The sequence below is a fragment of the Anolis carolinensis genome, chromosome 6 (assembly GCF_035594765.1).
Source record: "Anolis carolinensis isolate JA03-04 chromosome 6, rAnoCar3.1.pri, whole genome shotgun sequence".
Lineage (NCBI taxonomy): Eukaryota > Metazoa > Chordata > Lepidosauria > Squamata > Dactyloidae > Anolis > Anolis carolinensis.
In genome coordinates this window covers 47,066,944-47,088,048 of record NC_085846.1, presented here as the reverse complement: position 1 = coordinate 47,088,048, position 21,105 = coordinate 47,066,944, and the positions used below count along the sequence as shown (strand labels likewise).

Below are 21,105 nucleotides of genomic sequence, written 5' to 3'. Positions count from 1 at the left end.
ACAATATGTTGAAAATCCCATGATCTCCCATTTGGAGGAAATGAAAAGTTCAGACAGTGTGTGTGATACAGAGAGAATTCAAATAGTCTTCTTTCCCCTTGTCCCCTGCTACAAAGGACCAACTTGCTAGTCGTCCTACTGGATTATGACACAGTATACCTATGTACTGTGACTGAAAACAAAGATTATAGGCTTTCGCACCCTTCCAGCCTACCTGCTGGGTTTCGACACAATAGACCTACAAGCTGTGTTTTAAGACAAAGATTATAGACTTTACCAGTTCAACATTAATACATATCATTTAGACATAATAAAGGAGGTTGTGAGTCACTGAAACGACAGGATTTAATGTGAAACCTCTAATTATGCATTTAATCATTGACTATTTCTGTGCCCCTTTCAACACAGAGGCATAATTTTCATCCAACAGAAGCCATGACACAACAGGCAGTTAAACAGCTGTGTAAATAGGATGGCTTTTTAACCAGCTCACAAATAGGTCTTATAGTCTAGTAATAACAGTAATTTATTATATGCCAAAACCAGCACTGCATGTAGGAGCAGAGAAATTGCTGCTCCATGAAATGAAAATACAATACAATAAAGCCTATGCTGCCTCTTCAGCGGAGGGCTGCTGCTTGATTGCTAGGCAGCTCAACCTCACCAAAACGGAAAGGAGCTTCACAGTAATGGAATTGGGTCATTCAGTATTTTGGTCTTGAGACATATTTTCATTAGCTGATACGTTAAAAATAGATAGGATGCCTTTCCTAGGACCAGTTTTGGAACCTTTGGGCTGTTGAACTAACAAACTCCAATCCACCTCCTTGAGCTGAAAAGGGAATTATGTAATTAATTAAGCATCATATCACATTACCTTTTATGAGCTTTGTGCAGAATTGTAACAGCAGTACTAAGGAGGAAGGAGAGTGAGTGGACACTTTGCATGTCTTGGGCCTCCAGCAAATACTCAATATTGTTAAACTTTGGATGAACCCTGTTTATCTCTAGTGTTTCAAACAAGGGTACCTTCTTGTAATGGAATCTCATTCTTTTGCTTTTAAATAGAAAATAGGGTTCTGTCTTTATGCCCAAACTTACAGGGGAGTTGACTTGATTGCAGTCCTCCCACCAGCATTATGTCATTCTGCCATCTAGTGATAATCTTCATGCACTGTTGGGCTGCTGGCATTAAAGGGATGGTGTCTAAAATTCCTAGTATGTTGGCTTCAATATCCCATCTTCCCCTTTAATTGACTACAATGAACATTGAGGGATGAATTTCAGAGCGGGAATATTCATGACCCATATGATCAGAAAGAAGTATCAGAAGAAGTTGTCCTGAGTTACTGTATATACTCGAGTATAAGCCTAGTTTTTCAGCCCTTTTTTAGGGCTGAAAAAGCTCCCCTCGGCTTATACTCGAGTGAGGGTCCTGGCCGGCTTCTATTCAGGTCAGCTTATACTTGAGTATATAGGTATTCAGAGTTGGACAATCTTATCTTATTAAAATTTTATCATTATCTTAAATTACAGTTTTATATAAATATTCAAAAACATTTAACCTACTGATACATCAAATAATGCAATTTTATTAAAAGCTATTTTATTTTTGAAATTGACCCGTAGCTGCTGCATTTCTCATCCTCGTCTTATACTCGAGTCAATAAGTTTTCCCAGTTTTTGTGGTAAAATTAGGTGCCTTAGCTTATATTCAGGTCGGCTTATACTTGAGTATATACGGGTATCTATCTATCTATTTATTTCTATCCTGCCTTTATCCTGCCTTCAAAGTGGCTGATAACATATGAAAAATAATACAAATGAAAAACATTACAAATGCATTAATAAAAGTATAAATAAAAGCTTTAAAACATGAAACTTTAAAAATATGAACATTCCTTAAAGACTATATACAAACTTTATACAAATCTTAAAAACACACTGCACACCATTTAAGGTGGCTGCCCCAATGGTATATCACCCCAGACAAATTGTCGAAATGCTACAAAAACATGAATGCAAAATGTAGGAAAGGTAAAACACTGAGAGGTACCTTTTTCCACATGTGGTGGAATTGCAAAAAAGCAAAGAGTTTTTTGAAAGAGGTAAATGGTGCTATTCAGAAGATATTACAAATGAAATTTCAGCTGAAGATAGAATATTTTTATTAGGCATGACAGACATTAGAGAGAAACAAAGCCATTTTATTTAATTATTTGGTCACAGCAGCCAGAATAGTGTTTGCGAGACACTGGAGAGTAAATGAAATCACCACATTAAAGGAATGGTTGACGAAAATGGTGGAAATTGTGAGTATGGATAAACTTACACATCAATTATCACAATGGAAAGGTAATTATAAAAAGTCATGGACTGAACCTGGTTGACTAGATATATGAAACAAGAAAAAATGAAGATATTACTGTGAATATATACCAATAAGGGTACATATTCCTTGGTATCTGAAAAGAGATGATGAGAATAAGAAGAAATGTATGAGAATTAGAGACTTATAATCACGACAAAGGATTGGAAGCAAACAAACCACACCCCACCTTCCTCCCCCTTTCCTAAACTTCTATCCTAGCCCCTGACCTTATTCCCTTTTCCATGTCCCTAGCATCCTGTCACTTTCCCCTATATTCCTAACCTTTCATTTTATTTGTATCATTAAAAAAATCTTAATAAAAATAGGGTTGTTGTATGTCTTTCGGGCTGTGTGGCCATGTTCCAGAAGTATTCTCTCCTGACGTTTCACCCACATCTATGGCAGGCATCCTCAGAGGTTGTGAGGTATGGAAAAACTAAGCAAGGACTGTTTATATATATCTGTGGGAAGTCCAGGGTGAGGGAATATATATAAACAGATATATATAAACAGTCCTTGCTTAGTTTTTCCATACCTCACAACCTCTGAGGATGCCTGCCATAGATGTGGGCGAAACGTCAGGAGAGAATACTTCTGGAACATGGCCACACAGCCCGAAAGGCATACAACAACCCTATGATCCCGGCCATGAAAGCCTTCAACAACATCTTAATAAAAATGATTGAAAAATTGGCTACCCCTTGACTCTGGAATTCCCTTCCCAGGGAAGCCATAATGCTTCTCTTCCTTGTTCTCCTTCCGATAACAGGCTAAAGCCTTTTGATTCTGGCAGGATTTTAAAGAAGAAGATTTTTAAGAGCAAGTCATGGGGGGGGGGGGTGGCTGTAGGCTGTTCGAATCCAGAGAGTGGGGTGTACTGCTGTTATCCCTAGCTTCTGCCAGTCTAGCAGTTTGAAAACATGCAAATGTGAGTAGATCAATAGGTACTGCTCCGGCAGGAAGGTAACATCATTTCATGCAGTCATGCCGGCCACATGACCTTGAAGGCATCTACAGACAACATTGGCTCTTTGACTTAGAAATGGAGATGAGCACCAACCCCCAGAGTCGGACAATTAAGAGATAAAAGTGGAATAATAATAATAATAATAATAATAATAAAGATATAACAATAATTCACACAATTGTGTTTCTTTGTGAAAATATCAATTTAGGCTTTATGCACCAAAGATAAAGAGAAATTGTCTTTGACTATTTCTACCAGAAATACTATAACAATTTCCATTGAATTGGGGCACCCTATAGAAGATACTGGCATTCGCAGAATTCAGATAATGGTAAGAAATGTTTTGTTTGTTTTTTTTTAAAAAATGCAGCCTTCTGGATCGGTTTGTTTTCTAAAAACATACTTCCCTGAGCATGAAATAGAATGTCTTCATCAAAACTCTTCCAGATTGAGCAGGCATGTCCAGTGGAGTTTTCTCTACTTAAAAAAATAATATAAAGCCACCCTCAAAGTGACAAACAACCCAGTTGACTGATTGCAAGAAAGATCTGAGTGAAATATTTACCACTATAAATAATTTATATGGCAATAACAATGTATTCACACAGGGAATACATCTGTTAAATGTGAGTGGGGAGCAAAATGCCACCTTGTAAGGCATAGAGAAGAAAAGACAGACAACTTGTTCTTGATGGCATCACCTGCAATTCCATTCACCATGTTACGAATGCTCCAATAGCGCATGGGATATGTGTCTATGCGCATTCAGAAGAAGAAATCTTCTCACAAAAAGAAAGCCATCTTCAACCTCAGCAACATGAAATGGACGAAGGATTCGGGGAAATCCAACCCCAAATAGGGAAACAAGTTGTCCAGGAACACCTGGCCGCTCTAAATGAATTCAAGTCCCCAGGGCCAGATCAAATACATCCAAGAGTATTGAAGGAACTAGCTGAGGTTATTTCAGAACCACTGGCAATTAACTTCGAGAGTTCTTGGAGAACAGGAGAAGTCCCAGCAGATTGGAGGAGGGCGAATGTGGTCCCTATCTTCAAGAAGGGAAAAAAGAACGACCCAAACAATTACCGTCCGGTCAGCCTCACGTTGATACCAGGCAAGATTCTGGAAAAGATCATTAAGGAAGTGGTCTGCAAACACTTAGAAACAAATGCAGTCATTGCTAATAGTCAACACGGATTTACCAATAACAAGTCATGCCAGACTAATCTGATCTCTTTTTTCGATACAGTTACGAGTTGGGTCGATACAGGGAATGCCGTGGATGTAGCGTACCTAGATTTCAGTAAGGCTTTCGACAAAGTCCCTCACGACCTTCTGGCAAACAAACTAGTAAAATGTGGGCTAGACAAAACTACGGTTAGGTGGATCTGTAATTGGCTAAGCGAACGAACCCAAAGGGTGCTCACCAATGCATCATCTTCATCTTGGAAAGAAGTCACGAGTGGAGTGCCGCAGGGTTCCGTCCTGGGCCTGGTTCTGTTTAACATCTTTATTAACGACTTAGACGAAGGGTTAGAAGGCACGATCATCAAGTTTGCAGATTACACCAAACTGGGAGGGATAGCCAGCACTCCAGAAGACAGGAGCAGAATTCAAAATGATCTTGACAGACTAGAGAGATGGGCCGAAACTAACAAAATGAAGTTCAACCAGGATAAATGCAAGATACTTCACTTTGGCAGAAAAAATGGAATGCAAAGATACAGAATGGGGGACACCTGGCTAGACAGCAGTACGTGTGAAAAAGATCTTGGAGTCCTTGTGGACAACAAGTTAAACATGAGCCAGCAATGTGATGCGGCAGCTAAACAAGCCAACGGGATTTTGGCCTGTATCAATAGGGGTATAGCGTCTAGATCCAGGGAAGTCATGCTACCCCTCTATTCTGCCTGGAATACTGTGTTTAATTCTGGGCACCGCAGTTGAAGGGAGATGTTGACAAGCTGGAATGTGTCCAGAGGAGGGCAACTAAAATGATCAAAGGTCCGGAGAACAAGCCCTATGAGGAGCGGCTTAAAGAACTGGGCATGTTTAGCCTGCAGAAGAGAAGGCTAAGAGGAGACATGATAGCCATGTACAAATATGTGAGGGGAAGTCATAGGGAGGAGGGAGCAAGCTTGTTTTCTACTGCCCTGCAGACTAGGACGCAGAACAATGGCTTCAAACTACAGGAAAGGAGATTCCACCTGAACTACAGAACTACAAGCCACTCTAAACACCTTTGCAAAAGCATACGAGAAGCTCAGCCTCTCATTGAACATCGAGAAAACCAAAGTGCTCTTCCAGCAGGCACCAGTCAATCCCTCTGTAATGCCAAAAATACAGCTTAATGGTGTAACATTAGAAAATGTTAACCATTTCCGCTACCTTGGCAGCCATCTCTCCACAAAAGTCAACACTGACACTGAAATACGACACCACCTGAGCTCTGCGAGTTCAGCATTCATCTGAATGAAGCAGAGAGTGTTTGAGGATTGGGACATCCGTAGGGACACAAAGGTACTTGCTTATAAAGCTACTGTCCTCCCAGCCCTGTTATACGTCTGCAAAACGTGGACGGTCTACAGACACCACACTCAATTCTTGGAACAATTCCACCAGCGTTGCCTCCAAAAAATCCTGCAAATCTCTTGGGAAGACAGGCGGACAAATGTCAGTGTGCTGGAAGAAGCAAAGACCACCAGCATTGAAGTGATGCTCCTAGGCCATCATATCCATTGGACTGGCCATGTTTTCTGAATGCCCAATCACTGTCTTCCAAAGCAGCTACTATACTCCCAACTCAAGAGTGGAAAACGGAATGTTGGTGGACAGGAAAAGAGATTTAAGGATGGGCTTAAAGCTAATCTCAAAAACTGTGGAATAGACACTGAGAACTGGGAAGCCCTGGCCCTTGAGCGCTCTAACTAGATGTCAGCTCTGATCAGCAGTGCTGTGGAATTTGAAGATGTAATATTTAAAATGATCATAATAATAAGTGCAACATATTTTCCAAAGTATGTCCATACATGAAGAATATTTTTCAGTTAAAATTAAACAGGATGATAATAATAGTAACAGTAATAATAATAATAATAATTATTATTATTAATTATTATTATTATTATTATTATTATTATTTATTTATTTGTATCCTGCCACCATCTCCACTAAGAGACTTGAAGCGGCTTACACATAATAACAGTGGAGACAATAAACAAAATCATTACATAACAACAAAAACCTATTAAATCAACAAACAACACTCATCAATAAAAACAACTAATTTAAGAACAGCAACATATCAAATTAACAGAAACCATCCTCCATAAAGTGCAAATTAACAGTGATTATGTTATGTAGACCAATTAAAACATCCTAGCTACTGGTCTGGTTAAAGGCGACAGTTTAAACTTAGTTCCATTTAAGAAAAGAAAGCAAGCGGTCTCCAAATGCCCTTGGACAGCAAATCCCATCAGGCCTAGCTGGAATCACATCACTAATGGAAAGGAACCATGGAAATTGTAATTTAAAAAGCCCCTAGTTGCCTGTATTTTTTCCCTAAGTTATAGTCTCCTTTGATTTCAGGATGCAGTCTGGTATCTAACCCCTCAAGAGAAAAAGCATCTGATCTTTTTGCTATGCAGAATGTTTGTCAACTCTTTCTGCTCATTACCTATAAAGTGCTGGATTCACAATAATCCCCAACTAGTTTACAATTAAAATACTAGTCACAGACTTTGACTTCTAATAAAAGAAAACAGGGCTTTCTTATGCATTAAAATGTACAAGTACAATTGATTCAATCTCCTGATGTAAACCACTTACTTGATTGCATGCAGAAAAAAAGCAGATGGACTTATTATGCTAATATGATCTCCTCTAGTAAACATTACTCACGATATAGAACATACTTATGCTGATCTCCTTCAGCATGATGGGTGTGCTTTGCATCTCTTTAAAATGAATCTCATAATTCCACTCAAGATGCAACAGAGCAAGTACAAATTCTAAACAAATCAAATTAAACCATGCAAGCAATGCATCCCTTATGTAAAAATTAAACAGATGGGGAAGATGGGGTAGGGAGAGGAAGAAGTCTTAGGTACTAAATCAATGGTAAGTGCTTCTCTGAACTGTTGTGTTTTGAAACCCCAGCATCCACCATCCAAATCAGAAAGAAAGTATCAAGTCTAGACATACATAGAAGTACATCCAAAACAAACTACTGTCATCTGTTTTAAGTGGGGCTGCCCTTGAAGCAAATTTGAATGCTCCACCTAGAACAAAATGCAACAGCTAAACTGTTGACTAGAATACAATACATGGCATTTTTAAAAATTATTTTTATATCTTGTTTTCTCTCTCTTAAAAGAGACTGCCCGTCTAAGAACCTAATCAGAAAGACCTGGTGAAGAGTTCTGCTTCGCTGGGCTTCCACGAGGAAAGGGGGAGCAGTGGGGCAAATCTGTCACCCTGCACACAGCTCCTACTCCGTGACACTTTCCCCATCACATGGGAAAGTGTTGCCATTATAATGAGACCCGGTACTGGCTGTAATTGAGCCAGCACAATATGGGAAGCCTCTCGTGTTGGGGTGAAAGCATTGGTGGACGCTTCCACTCCAGATGGGGGCGGGCCTGTGCCAGAAGTCAATGTTGTTTGATGTCCGGCGTTGGCCTATGTTCCCCAGATGGGGTGAAAATGTCCTAGGACATTTTCCGTCTGATGAGGCTGTTAGAAGAATTGCACTTGCAGCAAACATGCTTCCAGTCTGGATTCAAAGTGCTTCAGTCTTAAATGACTTGGGACCTCAATGCTTGAGAGTGTCCCTCTCTCTCTATGGACCTGTTGAAGATCAGAGGTCTGCACAGTAGGGCCTCTTCTTTAGAACCATCTACACTACCATATAATGCACAGTAGACTCACATAATGCAGTTTAAAAGAATGGGAGGGATAGCTAACACTCCAGAAGATCGGAGCAGAATTCAAAACGATCTTGACAGACTAGAGAGATGGGCCGAAACTAACAAAATGAAGTTCAACATGGACAAATGCAGGATACTTAACTTCAGCAGAAAAAAATGGAATGCAAAGATACAGAATGGGGGACACCTGGCTAGACAGCAGTATGCGAGAAAAAGATCTTGGAGTCCTTGTGGACAACAAGTTAAACATGAGCCAGCAATGTGATGCGGCTGCTAAGAAAGCCAATGGGATTTTGGACTGCATCAATAGGAGTATAGTGTCTAGATCCAGGGAAGTCATGCTCCCCCTCTATTCTGCCTTGGTCAGACCACACCTGGAATACTGTGTCCAATTCTGGGTACCGCAGTTGAAGGGAGATGTTGACAAGCTGGAAAGCGTCCAGAGGAGGGCAACTAAAATGATCAAGGGCCTGGAGAACAAGCCCTATGACGAGTGGCTTAAAGAACTAGGCATGTTTAGCCTGCAGAAGAGAAGGCTGAGAGGAGACATGATAGCCATGTACAAATACGTTAAGGGAAGTCATAGGAAGGAGGGAGCAAGCTTGTTTTCTGCTGCCCTGCAGACTATGACGCGGAACAACGGCTTCAAACTACAGGAAAGGAGATTCCACCTGAACATCAGGAAGAATTTCCTCACTGTGAGGGCTGTTCGGCAGTGGAACTCTCTCCCCCAGACTGTGGTGGAGGCTCCTTCTTTAGAGGCTTTTAAGCAGAGGCTGGATGGCCATCTGTCAGGGGTGCTTTGAATGCGATTTCCTGCTTCTTGGCAGGGGGTTGGACTGGATGGCCCATGAGGTCTCTTCCAACTCTACTATTATATGATTCTATGATTCTATTATTCTGTGTTTTCCACAAACTTCCCAATTTTCATACAAACCTTGGTTTTGTCCTGTTTACTACTTTTATGTTTTAATTCCCTATGATTATCAACATGTCTTACAGTATTTTGTTGTACTGGTGTGTGATACATTTCCTACAGGTCTCCAGCACAGAATATTTCAATCTCTTCTTTTCTGTTGGAGCATAAATTTGGAATATGCTTATACTTCTAAGTTTTCTCTTATGTCTTATTGATACTATTCAGCCAGACTTTTGCATTGTGTCCCTTAACTGCTTTTGCTACATCTCTGCTTACTATTAGTATTACACCCTTTCTTCTTATATTTTCATTTTTGAAGTAAAACACTATATAATTATCTGTTTCAACGTGTTATATTTCTGTCCACTTTAGCTCACCCACCCAGATACTGTAATGTTTAAATGCTTCATTTCCTGCTTTATGATATCTTCCATTGATTCATGCTTCTCACACTCCCATGTTCCTATAATATATGTTGTGCAGCTTCTGATTTTTTCACCTCTGAGCAGGTCAGCAGCTAAATCTCCTTTCAGCTTGTTCAGTTGCATCTTTAGCCATAGTACTAGTTGTACATGTCCTCTGCTCTTCCCAAATGTATTGTTGAGTGCTTTCTGATTTGGGAGTTTCATCATCTGGCACTCTTTGACCATCTCGTTATTCAGGTTTTCTTAATACTAACAAGTTACACACACACACACACCTGCTGCTTCCCAGCAGCTGTTCATCACATTTAGTCTGGTTTTACAGTAAAATATCTGTCTTGACATGGAAGACTCTACCAACTGCACTGTTGCCATAAAGTCTCTTGCTTTATAAGAGTATGCAGTCTCACCACCATGGAAAAGTATTGTTATGGTGGACCCTCAGAAGTATGTTCTTAATAGTGTGAAGAATGCACCGGGGGGAGGGGGGGCAAAATGTCTTCAGAAGAGATTTGCCAAGTCAAACCACTTTATTAACAAGCAAGGCTTTAAAGATCTACTGGAGGTGTGTCACTTTCAAAAGAGTTAGAAATTCATTTCATGCAAGATTTGCCAAATTGTCAGGTTAGCTCTTCTTTAAATGTTCTATTTCTTTTCATTTTCCCCTTCAGTATACAAAACGGTAACACATTAATCCTCCGACAATGGTGAAAGATGATTCACTCTGCTTAATAGATTAAGATTAATATTGCCAAATGGATGTTGTAAAATTTCCTTCCCTCCTGTGTGTCATCTGCATTATGGAATTTTCTGCCTGCCTATCAGTTTTAAAATGTATGCCTATTCAGAGAACGGTGAAGTTTTAAATCTTCATTGGAATAGTTTAGCAAATAGCTTAAAGAGTTTAACCTTGTTGTTAACTGTAGTTAAGCTGAGTTCAACTTATGGCAATCCTGTAAATGAGAGGCCTGCAAATCACCCTATCTTGGTTACAGCATGATAAAATCCTTCCGGACTAATATATTACTTCATCACTGCAGTCTCATTTATAGAAAAGAAACTACCTGCCTAAAGAACATGACAGTGCAGATCTTATGGTCAGAACAAACGTAATGTCTTTTATACTTGCTTCCCTTTCATACTATGCAAGGGATATTCTCTCTAAGCAATCAATCTTCAAAGGTCTGCTGAAACAAAAAAAAATCACCTGTCTGCAGAAAGATATCAGGGAAAGTATCAGTCCAAGCTCTCTAGGAAGGGAATTGCTGAACCAGGGAACAACCACCAAGAAGATCCTTTATTATGTTTCCACCAGATAAACCAGTGATGGTGGTGGGACAGTTTCATTGTTCTTTAGATACTATTAGACAGGTCACGGCTACTATATTGATATAAAAGCACATATATAATTTCCTTGAGACTTGCTGTAGCTATCTAGTCATGTGAACCGGGTAGAAGGCCTCAGTACAGTGCTATAAAGCAGAGTGCAAGCTATCATGCTTTCAACTTGAACTCAAACACATATGGAGCCTGATGGAGTATATGATATAGAATAATAGAATAACAGAGTTGGAAGAAACCCCAAGACCATTCCGCCCAACCCTCTGCCTTCATGCAAGAAAAGCACAATCAAAGCACACCTGAAAGATGGCCATCCAAAGGAAGGAGCTTCCACCACACTCCAAGGCAGACAGTTCCACTACTGAAAAGCATTTACAATCAAGAAGTTCTTCCTAATGTTCAAGTGGAATATCATTTCCTGTAATTTGAACCCATTGCTCCAAGTCCTGGTTTCCAAACAAGACTGCTCCCACTTCCTTATGACATCCTTTCATGGCTATCAGGTCTCCTCTCAACCTTCTCTTCTGCATGCTAAACATACCCAGCTCTTTAAGACACTCCTCATATGGCATTGGGCCCGGGCTGTGGCGCTGTGGTGAGCAGCCTGCTGCAATAAATTACTCTGACCATGAGGTCATAAGTTCAAGGCCAGCCCGTGGCGGGGTGAGCACCCGTCAATTAAAAAATAAAAAATAGCCCCTGCTCATTGCTGACCTAGAAACCCGAAAGATAGTTGCATCTATCAAGTAGGAAATAAGGTACCACTTATAAAGTGGGGAGGCAAATTTAACTAATTTACGACGTTGGAATGAGGAAGTGCTGTCACAGTGGATGATGAAGCAGCTGCTCTTCCCTGTGGCCAGAATCAAACATCCCCACAGGAAAAGGTTAAATTGTCTCTGCGTCTGTCTCTGTCTCAGTTCTATGTGTATATGGGCATTGAATGTTTGCCCTATATGTATATAATGTGATCCGCCCTGAGTCCCCTTCGGGGTGAGAAGGGCGGAATATAAATACTGTAAATAAATAAATAAATAAATTTCCCCAGACCTTTGATCAATTTAATTGCCCTTCTCTGAACACCTTGCAACTTGTCAATATGTCTTCTTCTTTTTTGCAGGAAGAAGATCATGAAGAGAGAATCCAATTTTTCTTTGCTTTTATTTTGGCTGAATTGCTCCTATGCTCTTCAAGAATAAGTGGTTTATTGCTTTGTAGAGAGCCCAGAGTGTAATCAACCTTGGCTAGTGTTTGCATGAAATGACATTTGTCCATGAAGTGAAGCTGTGCCACAAGCTCAGTCTCCTAATTAGACTATAACAATAGATCGTTTTAAATATTAACAGGTTTTATTTAATGTAAGCTTACATAGACTGCAACCCAGTGCTTCCTCAGTTGGCAGATGCTTGATGTGGGAGGTCACCAAGGTAAGTTTAAAAAGTGAAAAAACAGTTCTTACAGTAGTGATTTCCATATAGATAGGTGATAACATGGATATCTTAATATGGGTGACCTAATTAAGGCATGCATTGTAAAGAATAGCCTGCCACTTGTTCAGATGGAGTTAGACCACTTGATTAATTATTGTTGGTTGAGTAATTTAATCAAGGGCACAAGCACTGAAATGTAAAAAAGATAGACACTGATAATTACCTAAACAGTGGTTAGTTTGGGAAGATGTTTGTAGTGACCATGCAAAGGAGGGAATTTTGGCTAATGTATTTTAGATCCTTCGAAAGTGATATAATTTCAGTTATCTCTGAACAGGAATGCCCAGGGTACAAAAAGTAACCAGAATAAAAAATTAGGCTACAAGTATTCAGCCTGCTTGTTGAGGCCTGTGAAGCCTCTGAGGATGAGGATTTTCTGGTTGAGCCTGGTGTTTCTGTGGAGGAAAGTGAAAGTGTTTTTCGAGATGATGGGACTGTTTTGGAGAGATCTGTTGTCGGGGAAACAGGCAATGATTCTCATGAGAATTGGCCAGTGATTGACTCTGAAAGGAATGTGAAGAAGACAGAAGGGTTATAGATAAATCAGCATATATAGAACAGACGGGATAGTGCGAAACAGACAAATCCAGTGTACCAAGAGACTGAAAGACAAAATAAAGGAATCCAGGTGTGAGAAAGAATGGTGCTATGGGCAAGCAGTAGGATTCTTAAGAAATTAGAGTCAATGTTCAGTGGGGAGATTAACGTTGGATTTTCATGTGTCAAGATGCCAGTCAGTTGCTCTAATAATTACTGTAACTACTTACATGAAAATTTAATTTGCACAAAACTACTATGGAAACATACAATAATTTGTAAAATATTGTTGCATTGTTTTACATAGTTGGATTTTTGGGTTAATTTTTAATTATTTATGGTGCCCAGATTAGGGTTCTAATAAGAGTTTACTTCAACAGAAAGGAGGAAACTATGAAAATGAACAAAATCTGGCTACCAGTATTAAAAAACTCAAAATTCAGAACAGTAGATGGGAAGAAACACTCTGAGGGCAGAGGAGCCCCAAGGACGGCTAAGGACTCTGAACAAAGGATGCCCCCCAGACAAGAGACAAACCTTTCCAATGCTAGTTAGGGTGATTAACTGAAACATTAACACTGACTTCCAACTGACAAAGGACTCTTGTCACACTCTGGACTCTCCACAGATATAAATTTTCACCTTCCTTGCCTAGTTTATCCATGCCTCACAACCTCTAGGATGCCTACCATAGATGTGGGCAAAACGTCAGGAGAGAATACTTCTGGAACATGGCCACACAGCCCGACAGACATACAACAACCCTGTGATCCCGGCCATGAAAGCCTTCGACAACACAGAGTTTACTATTGTTTATTAGTACTTCTAAGTTACTATCCATTCAATCTTACAGAAGAGGAGTAGGAAACAGATTATGGGCCATATGCTCCCCCTTCCAACAATGATTTGTCTGACTGTCCATAATTCCCCAGCTGAGCATAAACATACATTTACAGAACTGCAGAATTGGAAGAGGTCTTAGGGTCTATCTAGTCAAACCTAATGCCATGCATAAATAATATATAATTAAAGCACACTCAAGAGGGTGGTCATACAACTTCTATTTAAAACTTCTAATGAAGTCCACTGCCTTCCGAGATAGTTTGTTCCACTCTTGGGCAGCTATTTTCCTCAGAAAATTCTTCCTAATGTTTAGGCATAATCTTTTTTTCCTGTAGTGTGAATGCATTGGTTCATGCCCTTAGAGCAGCAGAAGACAAGAACATATAGGTTCTTAAGAGAGTACCTCTCATAAGAAGGCAAAATGCTTTCAGGCCAGATGTCCTGGAGAATGCATGGGCAAACTTTGGCCCTCCAAGTGTTTTGGACTTCAATTTCCAAAAATCCCAGCCAGCTTACTGACTGTTAGGAATTGTAAGAGTTGGAGCCGAAAACATCTGGAGGGCCAAAGTTTGCCCATGCCTGCACTAGAACAAGGATGGAAATACATAGCACTCCAGATAGTGTTGGACTCCACATCTCAGCATTTTCTATCTTTGACTATGTTAACAAAGGCTATTGAATCTTGAATCTTGCAACATCCAGAGGATCACAGTTTCAATCCCCAGTCTAACAACATCTAGAGGATCACAGTTTCTAATCCTCTTCTAGAAAAAACATTGTTCCCTACAAATAAATCTACGAGAAAGGTACATTTTAGAATTTTAGAAGGTAAAATATATCCCTTAAAAATAAAAACAAAAAAAAAACACTTAAAAAATCTTGTTGAAAACCTTTGACCCATGAATGGATCAAACTCAAGAACACTGGCAATATTAGTCCCAAATTAGTTCATATATTACCAGTTAGATGGATTGCATCGTAACATGGAATATACGGTGGTATATAAAGTGTCTCTTCTACACGATGAGGTAGCATGATGTAGTGGTGTGAGTGTTGGACCAGTAGGAATCTGAGAGACCAGGATCTGAATATATACAGACAGCCTCATCAGACGGGCAAAATTGCCAGTTATATGACACTTGTGGCATGGAGGTCGCAGGCTCCCATCCCACAATGTCAATCTACTTTCGGTGGGGCTCCAAGCCGCAAATGAAATAGAAGCTTGGTAAGCCACCACTGTGGTAACACGGGAGGCCTCGTATGTTGCATAGGAAATGATGGGGGAAGCCGGGTGGTGATGCTTCCCTCCATGGGATGGGATCCCCCTGCCAGGCCTCGCCATGATTTGTTCAGAATCCCACTCTGAACAAATCTTGCTGATAAATCCCTTAGGGCTACCATAAGTCTGAAATGACTTCAAGGCACACAGCAGAAGCCTTTTCTAGTGTAAAGACAAATAATCTTGCTCTAAGGTACTGGGTAAACTGAAAGTAATAACTACTTGTCCACATTACTTATGGGAATCCACTTTTCCCATATTTTGTAGCTTGAGTAAACATGGGACCAAAACATGCTAAAGCAATGTTACTCTTCATGTAAACTGAATGCAACAATGAACTGTAAAACTCATATTCTCTCCTCTCCCCAAGAAGACTTCTGATATTCAGCAGTTGCTCTGCCTTGTTCACTGCTAGTCAGCACTTTTTCAAAGCTGATAATGGAAAGATAGAATACAATTCTGTGTCAGCATGAGATGTATACAGAAATATTATCTACCCATATCTAACCTCTAAGGTATCATTTTCCCATTATATTAGTGAAGGATGGGTGGGGGTGAAATTTGTGTGGATCAATCTAATTATAGACATTCTTAATTTCTTCTTTTACCTTTCAAAATAAAGAAAGTGGACTCCCAAATGGGAAGTATCTGGACACATAAATGGAAACAAAATCTTAAGTAATGCTTGCCTTCATAGTTCCGGGTTCTCTCTGGAATTGTCAAGTATCTATAATCAAATTACTAAAAGCAGCTAGACGCCTGTACTAATACGTTCCCAGGAAATTATGAAGAATTCAGACTGTCTTACAAGATGTGTATGTACTTAACAGTAATATTTTAACAACCTAAACTATATTATTTTTGATACAAAATGTTATCTCACCTAAGTTGCAGTTTCTCAGCCGTGAGCAAGAGATGGACAAATCAGTTTATTTTCATTCCGTATCTGTTTCATGTATGTCTAATCGTAAGGCTACTCTATCTTGTATCTGCATCAGTCTGCAAATTAAAAAACAAACAAACATAATCTTAATCAAAATATACATATATATATTATTTGTTATTTCTCCTAAAACACTCATTTTGTAGACATATTTGAGCTTAAAGCAGCTCACAATATCCCTTTATACAGAATTATTTCCAAGTAATTCATATGATACATTAAGCATCAACCACAGTTAAGGTGACATTAACATTATATATATATTATTTGTTATTTCTCCTAAAACACTCATTTTGTAGACATATTTGAGCTTAAAGCAGCTCACAATATCCCTTTATACAGAATTATTTCCAAGTAATTCATATGATACATTAAGCATCAACCACAGTTAAGGTGACATTAACATTATGGTGTGCAAATTAGTTTGAAGCACAGAAGAGAAAAAAGAGAAAGAGATGAAAAGTTTATTCAGCTTGGGTTTGTTTTAAAATGATCATGTTGTATTGAGGTAAATAATGAAACTGGACATAGGATGCTCAAGCATTTGTAGTAGGCTTGTGCATTTCAGCTGAACCTCAATCCATTTCTGCTGGCCGAATTTTGGGAGACCCCCAGATTCATTTTCACATGCCTCCTGAAAATGGGTGGGTACCCGAATAGTCGTTTTTGGTCCGCAGCCGAAAAATGTTGCTAGATCCAGCCAAGGTTTAGATCTTCTCTACCTTGGCAGGAATGGGGGGACTTCCCGGGCTCCCCTTCCCATCATTTTCAGGGCTATTGAGATGAAAATGACCACACTTGGAGGACACATCTTACCGCTGTTAGCCCATAACGTTTGGGTCATCTCCTGATTTTTAGGAATTTATTTTCTTTTTGGAAATAAAAACTTATTTAAAAATCCCCAAAAGGTATTCCCCCAGCTGGCCCCACCCTATAACTTCTCCAGGAGCAGCAGGACACCATTCCTTCCTGCCAAATATCAAAGATGCACTTCCACATCACACAGCCAAGTGCCCCACTATTACACTTTCTTCTTTACTAAAAAAACAACAGCAAGAAACTTCTTCCAAAGCTTTTGCATTTCTTGTTCACACTTTCCCAACTACCAGGCCCACTAAATAAAAAGAATCATCAAGAAAATAAAGGAAAATAAAGAAAAATCAAAAAGATTCAATGCTAGAGAGAGGCTAAGTCAAGCCATGCCAAAAAATAAAGCTGAGAGCAAGTGGCATGGCAATCGGACTGAAGCACCTCTCTAAAGTCAAGATGCAACTGAGAGCAATAGAGGCACTTGCCCCATTAAATAGACAAAGACATAAGACGTGTCATGGAGTTATTCTATTCTGATAAGCCCAACAAGCAGGGCTCACAGGGAAACCCCATGTGAGCACGCGGCAGCCTCTTCACACACAGCGTGATGCCGAATAAGAGAGGAGGAGTTGTGATTGGCTGCTGTCTGTCCCACTTTGGTTGAAAAAAACATGGCAGCTGAGGCCTTATTGTTATGGTCAGCTGAAAAAGCCAGATTGGCCAAAGGGAACCAATCAAACCTAATTTGTGCACAAGGCTAATTCATAGTGGAAGAAAAAGTGAAGGAAGGTTTTGCTGAAGTAGAACTGACACTACTTTGGGTAAGGACAGAACGGTCTCACCATTTCATGTATCTTCACTAAGAATTTCATTGTGAATTAATTTGCCTCTAAAATACTCTGAAGCTACAGCTGTAGCCACTACAATGAATGCTGAGCCAGACCTTCTAGGGAAACACACAAATAAGAGGAAATAGTTTCATGATTAATTTCTCAATAAAGTAACAGAAATACAGAAAGATCAATGTTTTGACTGTGTTCGTTGAAATCTAATTTCCAGCCATAAAAATAACTATGAAGCCATAAAGTGCTCTGATTAGAAATTTAGGTTTCTGTGGAAAAGCAACAAGATAAATGAAAGTCAGGAGGCAGGAACATGCTGCTGTCTGAATAGACCTTGGAGCCATTGTACATCTTTGAAAATCATGAACCTAATATTTCAAGTGCATTTCCCAATGTTAGTGTGTTTCAGCATAATTTTTCCACTCTTATGGGGGTTGCAGTTGAAACAGAAGTAGAACTGGTTTATCCATGTGTATGTGCAGTACCTAGGACCTATGGAATTTTTGTACGTACAAAAACAGGATGAGTAAACCAACAATAAGTATCAATTTTTTCCTTTTTTGAAAAAAAAAGATGTTTCTTAAAGTGATAATAGGGGAGATACCGCGCAAATACTCAAGACAGCAAGATTAGGTTATTTAAATTACTTTAAATCTATTTGTGTTGCTGAGCTAACCATCTGTGATCTCCTTCTCCAAAGATAAGAGACACATTAAAGAACTGAGACTCTAAGGACTTCATCACATTAAAGGTAATTGAATATGAATCCTGTAGCATTTTGTCTGTACTCCGTCTGTAAAAAGTGTCGAAATAAAGCAGGAGATTTAACATACCCCATCACACAAGCCCATCTCCTCCCATCTTCAATTTTCCATCAATTTACTCAAATAAATCAAGGTTGTTTGGAAAGTCCATTAATTGCCTTTCTTTATCCAGTGAAACAAACAGGAATTCAGGAAATTAAAGAAAGAAGTGCATAGAAACCAGAATGCTGCAGGATGATGTGTCACTAGCAATCGGAACAAAATGCAGAAGGATGATCTGTCTCTGTGTTGCGCTGTTTATGTTTTGAGACTATTGTTATCTGTCTCCAAAATCTGACAGGCTGCAGAAGGAAACAACAGGTAAACCCATGGATCAAATATGGTAGGAAAGGAGCATTGTGGGATGGCGGGTATTCAAATAGTGAGATTAAGTCCCAAATCTGTCTTCATGGATTTAAAAGATAAAATTGCCCATGTGAGTGGAGGCACCAAAACCAAGGGAATCTGAGTAATCCAAGGTAGAGAGGATCTAAACCTTGGAGGTCTCCAGACAGATCAAAAGTTACCGTTGGCTGCATTCTTACTGTAGTGTTCAGGTAAAATAAAAACAAAACACACACAACAACAATCCTGGAGTATTCAGTGGCAATCACCAGCATGAGATGCAACTTTTTACTCTCATTTGGAGATTTTTCAATCTCAGAAAAATTGCAGCAAAACTCCCCAAAATACCTGTATTCGTCAATACAATAGAGACTCACTTATCCAACACTCGCTTATCCAACGTTCTGGATTATCCAACGCATTTTTGTAGTCAATGTTTTCAATATATCGTGATATTTCATAAATATCATAAATAAATACAGTAATTACTACATAGCATTACTGCATATTGAACTACTTTTTCTGCCAAATTTGTTGTCTAACATGATGTTTTGGTGCTTCATTTGTAAAATCATAACCTAATTTGATTTAACCTAGGCTTTTCCTTAATGCCTCCTTATTATCCAACATATTCGCTTATCCAACATTCTGCCGGCCCGTTTATGTTGGATAAGTGAGACTCTACTGTATTTGCAATTCATATCGGGTTCCCTTGTTATTGAAAGATAACATAAGTATTGGGGTAGTACTCTGGAGACCAGGATTCAGATTCAGCCATGGAAACCCACTGGGTGACATTGGGCAAGTCATACAGTCCAATACTCAGAGGAAGGCAACTGCAACCCCCCTCTGAACATAACTTTCTAAGCACTTTGTGTTATAGGTTTTCCTTAGTGTCACCATACGTTGGAAATGGCCAACAAAGATAATGATCCTAGGCTATTTCCCCTCTTTCTCACAGGATGGGAAGAGAAGCACAGACAATCCCTTCACACTAATAAAATAATATTTTTAGAATACTGTTCTTTTTTGAGGGGGAAGAAGATATGTTTGTGCAAATCTCCAGAACCAATCATGAGCCCAGAGATGACTTCCCAATTGTCGAACTACAGTATTATGAGATATGAATGGTGATTGTTCAGGTTTTGACTGCATTGCGCTGCTTTCTTCATCCTCCGCTCTGTCCCTGCTACTTTTTACAGACTACATGTGAATGGTCAGGTGGCACCATATTAATATTTGCTCTGTCACTTCTTTGCCATAGTTTTAGAGTTCCTTTGTTGAAAATTAAACCCAACTCCTTGGAGCAAATGGGGCCATTACAGGTTTTTTGTGTGTTCAAAAATCAAAGTGCAAACTGTGTGGTATTCCACACCCATTCATTTGCATTACACACCCAACAAAGAGTAAACCTGTTTGTCTTTGAAAAAAATGAAAACGATGAAGAAGAGAATACAAGGTAAACGAAACCCCAGAGTTTTTAACCCCATCATAATTTCTGCAATCCATTTAAGTGGAATATAATTCCGCTACAGAAAACAGGAACTCTATTATTCAAAAGAAATAAAGTAGCAAATAATTCCTTAAATCTATCTATTTGACAGTCTTTCCAAAACATGTTGTTTCACAGTCAATAAGAGAACAGAAAAATATAGCATTGATATAATTTTAAAAATACTAGTGAAATCTAGAGAGTAATTGAACTGTAGGTGTTATATCATTATGCTCCTTTGTGTTATATACCATGCCAGAAACCAAGAGTTGTTGGTTGACAAAATTCTGAAATACAAGGTATATATCTAGAAATCATATAAACAGAGTTCTTTCTCCCATCACATACTGATAGGATCCATGCTATTTTCTGTTAGACAGGTTCAGTTTATGACAGCAGTAAACATGAAATGTAGCTAGAAGACACTGTCAGCATATACTTTCAAGTATCTGTCATACAGCAATGTCAGATTTGTGGCAAAGGACAGTTTGAAACATAGAACAAGTCAGAAACATATTTGCAAACACAGGTATTACACTGAAAGTTCCTTAGCAAATTTCACTGAACTTGGTAGCATTTACAGAAGTGCATTATCAGCTGTTCCAAGGATTTTTCACAACAGGTCATGTAGTCAGCAAGCAAAGGGTGCCTGACAAGTCCTATCTTGCCTGTAACAACCAGTAGAAAAAAAAATGACAGTGGCATGCAGAATCTGCACAAATGAAACTTTTTCAAAAAATTGTGATATAATCCTACATAATCGATTATGTGAT

At 39.2% G+C, this 21,105-nt stretch overlaps 1 protein-coding gene across 11 annotated transcripts in view; it reads right to left on the bottom strand.

The window, feature by feature from the left end:
- LOC100552334 (poly(rC)-binding protein 3) overlaps positions 1-21,105 on the bottom strand; it is a 240,269-nt gene that overhangs the window by 171,753 nt on the left and 47,411 nt on the right. For 9 of the 11 annotated variants that reach the window (XM_016994479.2, XM_062957909.1, XM_016994478.2 and 6 more), the window contains exon 2: positions 15,981-16,096. The exons of the other annotated variants lie outside the window; for them this stretch is intronic. The gene's annotated coding sequence lies outside the window, so the exon portion shown is untranslated. The remainder of the gene's footprint in view (positions 1-15,980; positions 16,097-21,105) is intronic. 11 annotated transcript variants of the gene reach the window in all.